We start from the raw sequence: 14,034 nt of genomic DNA, 5'->3' as shown, positions 1-14,034 counted from the left end.
CCTCCCGGGCCCAGCCAACCCCCGACGCTGTTCACCTTCCCCTTGGCGAGACCCACATGTAACAGACTCAACGCTACACCCGCCCCCCCCCCCAATATTCAGCCCTAGGCAGGCACTGGGCGTGGGAAATTTCAGCCCAGAGCGTCTGGTAAATAAGCAGCCGAGGACAGGCTCTTCTAGGCCATAACCTCAGTACCGCTGGGCTTGTGTAAGTTGTAATATACATACAGGCCCAGGGACTGTCTCTTCTTTCATTCACACCCTTGTAACTTCAGCAGGGTTTCTCCCAGTTTGCACCTAAGTGAGGGGAGAATCAGGATCTGCAGCCAACTGACATAAGAAAGGCCAGACTGGGTCAGACCAATGGTCCAGGTAGCCCCATGTCCCATCCTCTGACAGTGGCCAAGGCCAGGTGCTTCAGAGGGAATGAACAGACAAGGTGACCATCCAGGTGGGAGAACCCAGGATGGTGAGGGAGATAGTTCTGAAAACTTCCAAACTTTCTTTTAAGGGTGGGGTTCTTTCTGACACAGACTACAAATGAAAACAATGGTTCCTTCAGTTCTTCTTACCTTGGCTACGGCCTATGGAATTGAAAGTTTGGATGAATCCAGAAACTCAGACTTAATCTTAAATGGATATTTAACATTTCAATGCAAACCAAAGGGAAAGGCCTCCAGGCATCTAACAAACTACAACACAATAGCGGCATGCTCCACAAAGGCAGATACTTCAGTGATGGGGCCACCTAAGTACCTAGATATAAAAAGGATTGAGTATGGCACTGAATGCCCGGCAGTCCTGAGTTCTAATCCCTTCTCTACCACTGATACAGTGGGTAGCCTTGGGCATATCAGTTAACTGTTCCCTTTTATCTGTACAAAGGGGATATTAATACTTACCTGTTTCCAAGGGGGTTAGTTGCTCTCTGAAGAGAGGACACTGCTATGAAGTGTCCCATTTTAGTAAGACTCTTTGGCTTTGAATATTTTTATGTATTTTATCTCCAGAGCAGCTCTTTCCACCTTGTGCACCTGCTGCAATGGTTTGGCTCAATGGAAGGTCCCAGGTGCAATTGTTGGGGGGGGGGGGAATTAGTGATCCCAGGTGGAACAGAAGCAGTGATAGTGGATTGGTTTGGAGTGATTTAATTTATTATCAGTGATAGTTGTCTCACCTGCAGTTGGTCGGGTCAGGGCTAGGTAGGGGTTTCATGCCTGTACTAGGAAGTACTGGTGAGCCCTCACCTGTAAGAGGATATGACATAGGGAACAAAGAAGCCTGGGAAATTTTAGGGAAAGCTTTCTCTTGATGCTGTACTGTCTGTCTGACTCCGAGGGACAATTTGCGTGAGTGCAGATTCTGAGGACTGGTTTCAGAGTAGCAGCCGTGTTAGTCTGTATCCGCAAAAAGAAAAGGAGGACTTAGAGACTAACAAATTTATTTGAGCATAAGCTTTTGTGAGCTACAGCTCACTTCATCAGATGCATTCAGTGGAAAATACAGTGAGGAGATTTATATACATAGAGAACATGAAACAATGGGTGTTACCATACAGACTGTAACCAGAGTGATCACTTAAGGTGAGCTATGACCAGCAGGAGAAGGGGGAGGGGGGAACCTTTTGTAGTGATAATCAAGGTGGGCCATTTCCAGCAGTTGACAAGAATGTCTGAGGAACAGTGGGGGGGAGGGGGGAAATAAACATGGGGAAATAGTTTTACTTTGTGTAATGACCCATCCACTCCCAGTCTCTATTCAAGCCTAAGTTAATTGTATCCAGTTTGCAAATTAATTACAATTCAGCAGTCTCTCCTTGGAGTCTGTTTCTGAAGTTTTTTTTGTTGAAGAATTGCAACTTTTAGGTCTGTAATCGAGTGACCAAAGAGAGTGAACTGTTCTCCAATTGGTTTTTGAATGTTATAATTCTTGACGTCTGATTTGTGTCCATTTATTCTTTTACGTAGAGACTGTCCAGTTTGACCAATGGACATGGCAGAGGGGCATTGCTGGCACATGATGGCATAGATCACATAGGTAGATGTGCAGGTGAATGAGCCTCTGATAGTGTGGCTGATGTGATTAGGCCCTATGATGGTGTCCCCTGAACACATATGTGGACACAGTTGGCAACAGGCTTTGTTGCAAGGATAGGTTCCTGGGTTAGTGGTTCTGTTGTGTGATGTGTGGTTGCTGGTGAGTATTCGCTTCAAGTTGGGGGGCTGTCTGTAAGCAAGGACTGGCCTGTCTCCCAAGGTCTGTGAGAGTGATGGGTCGTCTTTCAGGATAAGTTGTAGATCCTTGATGATGCGTTGGAGAGGTTTTAGTTGGGGGCTGAAGGTGAGGGCTAGTGGCGTTCTGTTGTTTTCTTTGTTGGGCCTGTCCCGTAGTAGGTGACTTCTGGGTACTCTTCTGGCTCTGTCAATTTGTTTCTTCATTTCAGCAGGTGGGTATTGTAGTTGTAAGAATGCTTGATAGAGATGTTGTAGGTGTTTGGCTCTGTCTGAGGGGTTGGAGCAAATGCAGTTGTATCATAGAGCTTGGCTGTAAACAATGGATCGTGTGGTGTGGTCTGGATGAATGCTGGACGCATGTAGGTAGGAATAGTGGTCAGTAGGTTTCCGGTATAGGGTGGTGTTTATGTGACCATCGCTCATTAGCACCATAGTGTCCAGGAAGTGGATTTTTTGTGTGGACTGGTCCAGGCTGAGGTTGATGGTGGGCCCATCTGCTCTGCTCACCTGTCTTATCTATCTTAGCAAGTGAACTGCATCCATGGGCAAGCAAACACTGCAATCGCATGTTGCATTTGAGAGCTTTTTCACATGTCAGATGAGCCAGACCTTCTTTAAGGCCTAATGTATGATCCACCCTTTTGCACAAGCCTTCTTTCAGTGACCAAGGCAGAAGCACAGAGTCTGTGGAGGTTTACGATAGACCAACGGCAGCAAGGTAAGTAACGGGCTAAAACAGGACATGCTAGAGAGTGGGTGACCTTTGCACATGGAATAAGGCAATTCTCCTTTCTGACCTTGGAGCCTAGATGTTATACGGATGATGCTTGAGAAATACCTAGGACGAGACTCTCTGATCTGTCCAAATGTTCTGCAATCCTCAGTCCTAACAGCTGCTCACTCTTCCTCCCATGTGAATGGATTATGGAATGGATTATTCCCATTTTGCTGGTGAGTACAATGAGGCATTAAGTGACTTTCACATGGAATCAGTGTGGCAGAATCAGGAATAGAATCTAGGAGTATCGGATTCCTAGTCCACCCCCTTCTCTAACCACCAGATCCCACGCCTGCTCCAACAAGCCGGGAATAGAACCCTAGGGTCCTGGCTTCTAGTCCCCTTCTCTAACCACCAGATCCCATGCCTCCTCCCACAACCCAGGAATAGAACCCTGGAGTCCTGGCTTCTAGTCCTTTTCTCTAACCACCAGCCAACGCACACACTAGATCTCACAAATGCATTGACTATGTCTACACAGCTTTCTTTTTTACTCAGAAGAATCCCAATGTCAAAAACTAGGGATTTTAAGCATTAACTCCTTTAGGAATATTTCCGCTAAAATACCCATGACATCCGGTTTCCCCTTCTTTCCTTCTCAGTGAGGCTACAGCCCAATTGTACATAGGAATTTGGAGAACCATTTCTGGGAAAGGGGTAGAACGTGACTTTGTAACAACCCCAGGCATTACTGCTCGGCCACCGCCGATCACATTCCGTGCTCTGAGCACCTGTCAAGGGTTAGCAGGTGGCTCCTGGGAGGTTCATCTTTCTGTCTTTTAGCTCTGCAAAGCTAGAATTTCCACTTGACGTCAGCCAATGACTGTGCCCTCATCCCCCGCAGTTGTTCTATTGAAGACCTGACCAGAATGTTCCACCAGAAAATATGGAGTTTCCTCCAAATGCCTGTTAGTTTCACTTGAAATTCTGCTTTTAACTGCAGTGAAGCCTAGATTTTTGTGCCAAATGCTTCTTTTATTGTGGTCATCGTGCATAAGTGGGATTCTTTTTTGGAAGGGTGACGGGATAAGGAGAGACAGGGCAGGAACGGGAGGGGATCTGAAAATACTTAAATTCAAATTCTTTATTCTCTGCGATGAAATGCTCCTGCCACTTCCTAGTTCAGAACACATCAGCCTGTGACAACCATGAATGACAGTGAGATTTCAGTTACCCAAGACAGCACAGAATGACGTGGGCTGTGTTCTATTTAGCAATCTAGGAAATGAGCCCATTTCAGAGGGAAGTGAAAATGGATGATGTAATAATATCTAGCTCTTTATAGAGCACTTTTCATCACTAGATCTTACAAAGGTGATACTGTTATCTCCATTTTACCGATGGGGAAACTGAGGCACAGAGCTGAAATGAGTTGCCTAAGGTCACCCAGCAGGCCAGTGGCAGAGCCAGGAATAAAACCTAGGTCTCCTGAATCCCAGTCCAGTGCTTTACTCACTAGGCCACACTGCCTGAAACCTGTTTGTATGCCCATGTCCCTGCAGAGCCCGGGCAGTGGGGGCATTTGGTACATACACCTGAGTTTAACCTCATTTCCACTCATCTCGAAGGGCTGGTCTGCAGACATATGCTTTCACATGGCTTCAGCTGATATCCCACAGTGCGGAAATGTCACCCTGTGGGCTGGGTGGGTCGTGACCGCCGAGGCCTCAGTGAGATCAAACCTCCTGGAAATATTGCCTTCTTCATTTGTTGGTACCGTGTGCATCTATCTGTCCTAATTCAGGAAACATAATTGGCCCAAACGTCAGCCCAGACTCTGAACCTGAAATGTTTACAATGTTCAGATTAGTTTGAAGAAAGACTCTCTCTTCTCCCTGACTTTCCACATGGCTCTGACCCTTCCCTAGACCTGTTCAGCAAGCTTTTGGCTTTCTCTGGACCCTCTCACGCCCTTCCCAGCATAAGATCCCTCCCTGGTCCCCCCCAGTGAGCCTCATGTTCCTTCAAGCCTACTTGCAGGTGAAGATCCCACCTCTAGTGGCCTCTGAAGGGTGCGGTGCACAAAGCTTGAGTTCTGGGCTAGCTGGGAGTCTGCCAGAACTACCATGTCCTGCAGAGAACTAATTAAAGGTAGGAGAGGCCTGTGTGGAAGGGAAGGAAAGCTCTATGGACCCGTTGATAGGTTGTGCATTGGGAAGAGCTGGGACTTGTTTGTGGGATGGGAAGGAAGCTGAAGGCATATTGGAGGATCACACCCGAGGAGGGGGCTGGGGCAGGGGGTCCATTAGAGAAGGAACGGAAAGGGGCCCAGGAGCTTCATGAGGAATAAGGGTCCAGCTTTAGAGCCACAGCCGAACTTTTGTCCACTAAGCTTACTGGAAGCAACACAAGTCTCATGAGCGTCCCCCTTTGTCACTAGTTCACACAGCAGATCATGAGGCTTAGTCACCAAACCTATCTAGGAGCCATCAGCTTCGTTCTTGTTGGTGAGGAGCCAGAGGAAATCACCGTGACTGGCGCCCAGTTACAAGAGCAAAGAAAACCTGTGAACTCCTTCAGGCTGAGATCTGGCCACGTTGCACTGGGGTCTTCCTCAGCAGCAACCGCACTCACTCAGCCGACCTGCTGCTGCAGGGGCCCTCAAGGCTTCAACTGGAGACTCTGGTGTGCTTAGAAAATAGCCCACATGCAGCATAACAGGTGGAAGGTCAACTGCAGGGTTCAGCACAGCCGGGCTGAGGTCAAGCTCCAGGACAGTCCAATTGCCCATGTTCCTTTTATAGTCCACAAGAAGGTCCAAGGTTTGCCTCAGCCACAGGCCCGCAGTGACCGAAGAAGAAGATGGTGACGCTCATCGTGCAGCCTGCAACAGAGAGATGTGCTCCCTCTAGCTTCCAGTTCTTCCTCCTTCTCAGCACCCTTCCTCTAGACTGGCATCCCCTGTCCCGCCAAAGAGACTCATCAGCACACCTGATGGAGACACCTGCCCAACCAGCCATTGCTGGCATTTGGCCGTTGACATCTATAGCCCCAGGATCAAACTTCCTTTCAGCAAAATATACGGGTGGGAGGAAGAGAAGTTTTGACACCCTCCCCACCCCCCACTCCTTTCCAGAATCTGCCTGGGGTCCTAACAACTTGCTGCTCTCTGTGCTGTTGTCACGTGTTGTTGCGGCCATTCCGGGGAACCATTGGGCTGTTGTACGGCCTTTTTTAGCACAGTGGCCGTGGCTCTCCCGCAGCATTCCAGCGAGGATACAGTTTCTGAGTTGTGAGAACTCAGCTGATAGAAAGCATGCCGCTGGGAAGAAAACTTCCTCTCGCTCCCCCCCCCCCCCCCCACCGGCACACATGGAGCTTTTGTTTCAATGAGGCTCAAGGATTTATTTTTCAAGTCAACTGGGGATTACGTCCCTTCTCTTATCATGGTGATTTCCCAGGGTTTAAACCCAGCTTGGCTCAGTTTCCATGCTGATCTCATTTCCAAGAGATGGATGGACTGACTGACCAGCGAGGGTGCACGTGTGTCCAGGGGCCCCTCTGAAATAGGCCGGGGGAAAATCCCTAGCTTGTTGGATGTCAAAGGAGGGTGATGGTAGAATTCCTGTGCTTGTGAAAGGCTCTGGTGGCAGTCGTGCCTTAGAACCCGCGTCTGCGCTGTGATGCCTGCCAGCGGACCCTGGTCCATGGGGGATCCAAGCGGGCCCATCACATTGCAGGATCAGGGCCTTAGACTGTAATCTCTGCAGGGCAGGGGCTGCTTCTTCCCTTGTGCATGTACAGAGTTGAGTATAATGGGTCCCTGTTCTGGTCTAGGGCTTTGGGCGCTACGGCAGTAGAAATGACGTAACATTAATACTGACTGGGCCAGACTGGTTGAAGTCTCCATTTCATCCCTAGAGCGGGGATGGCACAAGCCGTGGCATTGCAGACTCCTTCACACTGCCCCTCTTGTGCGTCATCCCTGGTCTGCAGAGACTCCTCTAGGGCTGAGTGGGGAGTTCTGTCTCCATGGCCTTAGGCCTCTCTGCTGAGTTATGCAACGAGGGGAGCCGTGAATGCTAACTGGGATGGTGCAATTTGGGAGGTGGGGTTGGCCTCTGAGAACCGGGCTGAGACGCACCAAACTCATGTCACGCAGGCCCCCCCTGCCATCAGAGGGTAAGGGCTTGAGGTAAAAAGGCTCTTCGGAGCCTTTTGTCTGGAAGGATCGTGTGTATGTGTGTGCAAATGTGAATGGGTGGGTGCACTTGTGGGTCTGGAGCCTGTGTGTGTTTGTGAGTACGGACTGTCTGAATGTAGAAAAAGGACCCCAGGACAGACTGGGGTGGTGCGGGACACAGGTTGGGATGGGCTAGTGCTGGGCATGGCAGTCGCCATCTGGGGTGACCAGATGTCCCAATATTAGGGGCTTTGTCTTCTATATGCAGCTATATCCTACACCCCGAAAAAGAAGGTGTCCTGATTTTTCACACTTGCTATCTGCTCACCCTATAGCTGGGACAGGATTCCTAGTGCCTTCCTTTTCGCTGCTGCGTTTTGTACCTGGGAACATTGTCTCTCCACCCGGCTATGTGCTCCTTTCTCCTCCTGATAGGACTCCCCCAGCCTGCAGGCTTGGAGCACGGACCCCCTCTTTCCAGCTCCTGTCCCAGCATCAGCCCCATAGTGCTGGCAGCTGACAGCCCCGCAGGGTCTCTTGCCTAGGCTGAAGGGCTGGGATGCTTGACGCTGGACTATCCAAGCATGGTGGTTGTTTGGATGCAGTCGCACCTGCAGGACTGGCCTGTGACTGGGCCCCATTTGTGCCGGGCGCTGCACAGCGAGAGACAGTCTGTGCCCAAAGAGCTCCCAGGAAGCATTTCTAATGCACCCTTCCTGGGGTACCTGGGCTTCAGTTGGAAGCCCCCTGACCTGATGTCCAGAGGCATAAGCTCCTTCCGCCCCCGAGCCGTTCCCAAGTGGTGCTGGCTCTGGGAACGAGAAGACGCAACGCTGGCCCCTGTCAATAGAGAATTTGCTTGTGTTTAGATAGTTCTGAATGGCTTACGGTTTGGACAAAGGGGGCTGCGGGAGGGCCAGCAGAGAGTTGCTGGGAACCCACTTCAGAGCCTACCTTATCACGCTACCCTCCCTTGACACGGGGACGCTGCCCTTTGTCCTTCCACCTGTCCCAGATGGCCATGTGTACAGTGAACCGCATGGTTTGTCTCTGGTGAGATCGTGCAGCGATTTGTTGATCAACCAGCCAGGTATTTGTGTGGAAGCTCCTGCTGCTGTCTTAACCCTGTGTCAGGAGGTGGAAGCTTTGCCACGCCGAGCCATGATAATCAAACTCTGCTCAGCTCAGGCCACCGGAGTCCAAAGATCCCAGCTTCTGATTTGCTGAAGATTTGTTAGTGTAACGCTGGTAGCGGGGGGGGCAAAGACCAGCCTGGGCTTTGTGTGTCAAAGATGCATTCACCTAGTAGGTCAAAGTCAAGCTCCTGAAGGCTCAAATCTCCCTGTGGGATCTAAAATACCCTCTAATAATGTGCTGGAGCCCTGGAGAGGCAGAGGGTCGAGTGGAGGGGAAGGCAACACTCTGGGGCTGGTTGGGTGATGAGTAGGAATGGAAGCTTGCTGAGATCTGGCCAGCTTGCAGAGTGCTATGAAGACTCTTGTCCCAGCAGTAGGGTGGGTGAGGGTGGGATTCCCTGTGGCCTAAGCCGTAGGTCATAGGTGTAGCTTGACTTCTACATCTGGGGGGGGGGCAGCTCCAGCCAGGCCAACAGGATTGCATGTGGGAGGCAAATTCTGCACCTGCCCAAGGCTTGCACTTTGGGGGGAGCAACACCCAACCCCCATGCCCCTCCCCAACTACACCCATGCCGTAGGTGTATGCTTGTGTGCTCATCCTCACCTCTAACCATGGACATAGGCCAAGAGCTCTCCCTGGCATTAGCCATGGGCATAGGCAACATCTCGCTCTTGCCCTAACTCAAGAATATGCCAGGAGAGACTAAGTCTTGCTCCTCCCCATGGTTGGATGCCCATGGGGCTTCATACAACATGGCCAACCTTTTCGGAAGCAGCCACTGATTTTGCAAGCCCGACTCAGGGTGCTTTGTACTGCAGTAGTATTTACAAACTCCAGCCAAGAGCAGGGCCTCGTTGTGCTGGGTGCTACAGAGACGGTCCCTGCCCCAACGAGCATCCAGTCCTGGCTCCAGAGTCAGGAGCAGTAGACCAATCCTCTGTACAGAGCACTTTACAAACCCCGAGCAGTTAACCCTCGCAGCACTGTCCTGCGTGGTTAGGTAGATAGCACCCCTACTTTACAGATGGGGAAACCGAGGCACAGCATGCAAAAGGGATCAGGAAGAGAAGTCCGGCATTCTAGTGTCCAATCCTAATGTCCAGGGACCAGAACGTGCTGTTAAAAGTAAATTGCTTTATCATTCTGAACTTTCTTTTCCCTCTGCTGACCCCACCTCCTCCGCTCTTGTGGTTCCATGCGCTGTGTTAACAGAGGAAGCATGCGTTAGCCGTTAAAGCACAAGTCAGCAGCTTCCACTGGTCTTGGCCCAGCTACCGATTTCCTGTGTGACCTTGGGCAAGCCATTTAACTGCTCAGCCCCTCAGTGGCACTGGCTGTGGAAAGAGGATGAGCCAATACACGGGGGGTGTTATGATACTTAACTGAATTGGAATTAATCTGCAAATTGGATACAATTAATTTAGGCTTGAATAGAGACTGGGAGTGGTTGAGTCATTACACAAAGTAAAACTATTTCCCCTTGTTTATTCCCCCCCCCCCCCACACACACTGTTCCTCAGATGTTCTTGTCAACTGCTGGAAATGGCCCACCTTGATTATCACTACAAAGCATTCCCCCCCCCGCACCCCTCCTGCTGGTAATAGCTCATCTTAAGTGATCACTCTCCTTACTGTGTGCATGATAAACACCGATTTTTTCATGTTCTGTGTGTATATAAATCTCCTCACTGTATTTTCCACTGAATGCATCCAATGAAGTGAGCCTTAGCTCATGAAAGCTTATGCTCAAATAAATTGGTTAGTCTCTAAGGTGCCACAAGTCCTCCTTTTCTTTTAACTCCTCAACGTTGCTCTGAGATCTTCTGATGGATGGTGCAATAGGCCGGAGAGGTATCGACAATGTTGTATCATTCCTGCAAAAGGTCGAGGTTAGAATTCTGCATCCCTCTCATTGCCCTGGAAGCAAACTTAGCTCAAGGCCTGCTAGCTCCCAGTGCTTCAATAGGGAAAGCACCTTTGAGGAGCTGGCTGAATAACTTGAGAGGCCCAAGCTGCACAATGGATGAAATTAACACCCAGTTGGAAACCTCTTTTTGTATGTTTAATAATTAGACCGTAAACAAGTGTAAGAAGTTGAACTGCCTCTTGCGACCTTCACCGGGCTTGGATTGCGCCATTCATTAATGACACCCAGGCTGCTGGAACAGTTGACGGCGAGCACAAAACCCGAGATCTCTGCATCTACAAACTTACACATGTGAACAGCAGCAGCTGCTCCCAATTCTATCACTTTCATCCCAAAGGATCCCAAAGCACTAAGGTCTTTAATGATCAGTGTAGACAGCACCTCCATCAATAGGAAGTGTTGTACCTTTATCTCAGTACTAAGTTGTTATCTTGTTTCAATATAATGTTGTTGTGTTTGATGGGGGAGAGGGTTAATAAGGAGCTTTAGTCCTGCCTGTGAGTGCTGGAGTTGATACTGGCAGTGTCCTGTTAATTCCTTGATGTTTATGAGCAAGTATTACAGATTTCTTCACTCACTACTTCTTGGGTGAAGCAAAGCAGCTGTCTGTGTGATTAGAACTAGTGAGTGGGAGCCAGGACTCCTGGGTTCTTTTCCTGGCTCTGGTACTGACCTTTGGCAAATCACTTAACCTCCACGGCTCATTTCTTTCTTTCCTTAGTTCCAGTCCTGGCTCTAGCACTGATCTTGATTGGAGTCCTTGGACAAGTGCCATAATCAACTTGTGCCTCGGTTTTCCCATCTATAAAGCAGTGATAATGAGACTGGAGAGCAGTGAGGGAACAACCGGTTAGTGTTTGCACAGCACTTTGTGAGCACTGGATGGAAGGTGCTGCAGAAAGATCAAATATCCTTTGTGTTAGGGTACTCATTTTATTTGCACTCATTGTTACTCCTGCGATTCCCGTGTCACATAGACTCGTCAGCTCCTGATAGTGCTCTTAGCTTCATTTATTAATATTGAGCCCCCACAGTGCAAAGAACCAGCCCCTTAGGTTAATGTATCTGCAACTGCATCAGATCTAATCTATAAAGGGATAGAAACGTCCCTGCTTCAGGAAATAAACCAACCACTAAATGCATGGGATTAGAAAGTAACTTCTCTCTTGGGTCTGCTGTTGCATAAATGCCTATTGAAGGGGTTTCACACCTGAGTCTGAAGCAGCTGGTGCTGATGCTCCTTCAGAGATTGAACTTGATGGTTCCCCGGTCTGATCCAGTCTGGTCATACCTATGTTCCCAAGAGAACAAGCAGAGGAGGAATAGGCCTAACCATAGGCCCATGCTCAGATCTGGAGGCAAAATTCCCCCCATAGTTCAGAGGAGCTGGGGGTCCTGAGCCATTATGAAGCCAGGTGACAGCCACTTAATTTGGATTCAGATCCTGATCTGATTATCCCCATAAGTCAAGGGCTCAGTTTTGCAGATCCCAAGAAATCAAAAATCATGACTCACAAATAACATACGGTGGGTTCCTTTTATTTTCTGAACAGGTAGGGCCCTGTTCTCAAGCTTTTCTTTGCAACTACAAAGCCTAGAAGCTTTTTGGTTTGAACTGAAAGATGAGAGTCCCATCCAATCACATGCCTCCAGGAGCTGGGGCTTGAAAACAAACCCCAAATACTGTGAGAGTTGGCAACACTGGGGGAGGGGTGCCCTTTTGACCTAGGCCGAAGGCAGCCAGGAGACACGGGGATTGGTATGAGCTGGAGGTGGTGAGGTCCTTTCTGAGGGGCTCCAAGACAGCCGCAGTGCTGAAAGGGAGGATTTGGAGAAAGAGGAGGAGGTGGTTTGGTGCATGGGACTTGTCCACAGCACAGTGTGGCTGTGGAAGGGTTAAGATCCCTTCTAGTCTTTCCACAGCCCTGTGGTTAAATGCTCCCCGCACCCTCCTGACTCCACCCAGGGAGACGGGGCGGACTAGGATTGGCTCCCCTGAGGGGATCATCTCCATACCAAACATAGACAGGGCAGGGAGCAGACACAGGGCAGGTGCTCAGAGGCCAGGGAATGTGCTGCTAGGCTGGGTTTGGGTGGAGGTGGCTCTTTGCCGGGGTGATGGGGAAATGACAAACGCAATTCCCCTGACCAGCTCCCTCCTCCCCAGCTCTGCACACTAAGGACATTTATTCTGCTTTCTGCAGCGGAAGTGGGGGCATGTTTACCTGCCCTGGGGGCCTGTTTCTTGGTGGGCCGCATTATCCACAGCAGAGCCGAGCCCAGATTCTCTGGCCTGGGCAGGCTGCACTTGATGCAGGGAGCAGAGAGGGCGCAAAGGTAGCCCTAGGTCAATCCTAGCACCGTCTGGGTGCCAGGCTGGTCCTTGGCATAAAGCAGAGCTGCCTCAGGGCTTCTCTGTTCAACACTTGGCTGCCTTTGCCCGCAAGGGGTCGTTCTAGGAGCTGGGATCATCAGAGGCAGGGACACCTATCGACACCTGTCTTTCCTCCAGCCGCACACCCTGGAAGGTTTCTGTATGGCGGGAGAATCCTCCCCCGGCCTTCTAAGGCTGTTTTGCACCATCAGCAAAGTGCAAAGCAACCCTCACGGGCCGGCCAACGGAGCCCTGCTCCCCCGTGAAATCTGTGTGCAGCCGGTGGCTCCCCTGCGTCCCAAGGCAGAGCTGCCATTGCGTACAGTCAGCTCGGTTCGAGGGTACCTTATTGGCTTGCCAAGCTACGCGTGCATTGGGCAGGCAGCGCAGGTACCTGTCAGAGGCAGGTGCGGTATATGCCCCCGTCTCCATTTGTTAACACTGGCCAAGTCTGATCCAGCGGCAGATGTCCTGCGAGACCCTCTCGGCAGCTTCCTCCCGTCCCCTCGGGTTAGGCACAACCCGGTCCCCTAAGTCTTTGGCCTGGAAAGTCTCCTCGCACTTCCGGTAGGATGAATGACTAGCGCTGGATCTTCGATAGGGGAAAGCACGCACCTGAGAACGCTGAGCGCTGTCCTGAATCAGGACCAGAGGGGAGCTTTCACCCCAGAAGCTCAGACCGCTGCGGCTGCTTTGGGTCTGTGCAACGTGCCTTAGGTGGCACCTGACCAAGGTTCCTCACCGAATTTGATCCGCTGGTTGGATCATTAGCTTGCCCGGGCCGGGTGCTGACAGGGAGCGCGACGTGACTGCTGAGCCATGCCCCCCGGGGAGCTGGTGCGGAGAGGCAAAGCAGCTTGCCCAACGTCCCACCGTAGCAGAGCGGGGAGTAGAACCCGGGTTTGCTGGATTGCTTAGGGCAGGGGCGGCTCTTCAGAGGTTAATCTGCGGCTCCTTGTCGAGGCACCGACTCCGGGGCTGGAGCTGCAGGTGCCAACTTCCCAATGTGCCGGGGGTGGGGCTCACCGCTCAACCCCTGGCTCTGCCCCAGGCCCTGCCCCCACCCCACCCCTTCCTGCCCCCTCCCCTGAGCCTGCCGTGCCCTCGCTCCCCCCCCCACCCCAAGCCTCCTGCATGCCACGAACCAGCTGATCGGGAGGTGCGGGGAGGGAGGGGGAGGCGCTGATCGGCGGGGCTGCCAGCGGGCAGGAGGCACTGGGAACGGGGGGTAATGGGGGGCTGCTGACCAGGCGGCAGCGAGGCCAGGCAGCGGTTTGGCTTGGGAAAGCAGCCCGGCTGGCTGCTCCCTAGCAATCGATGGTGTGATCCAGCCAATACTGTGGCTTTTTGGCAATGTACACTGATAAATTCTGGCTCCTTCTCAGGCTCAGGTTGGCCACCCCGACTTAGGGGTTCCGGTCGTGGCCAGACCCCATTTGGGCACATCCGGGAACTGCAGGG

This window comes from Eretmochelys imbricata, chromosome 19, assembly GCF_965152235.1.
Source record: "Eretmochelys imbricata isolate rEreImb1 chromosome 19, rEreImb1.hap1, whole genome shotgun sequence".
Taxonomy (NCBI): domain Eukaryota; kingdom Metazoa; phylum Chordata; order Testudines; family Cheloniidae; genus Eretmochelys; species Eretmochelys imbricata.
This window is presented reverse-complemented; position numbering follows the sequence as displayed.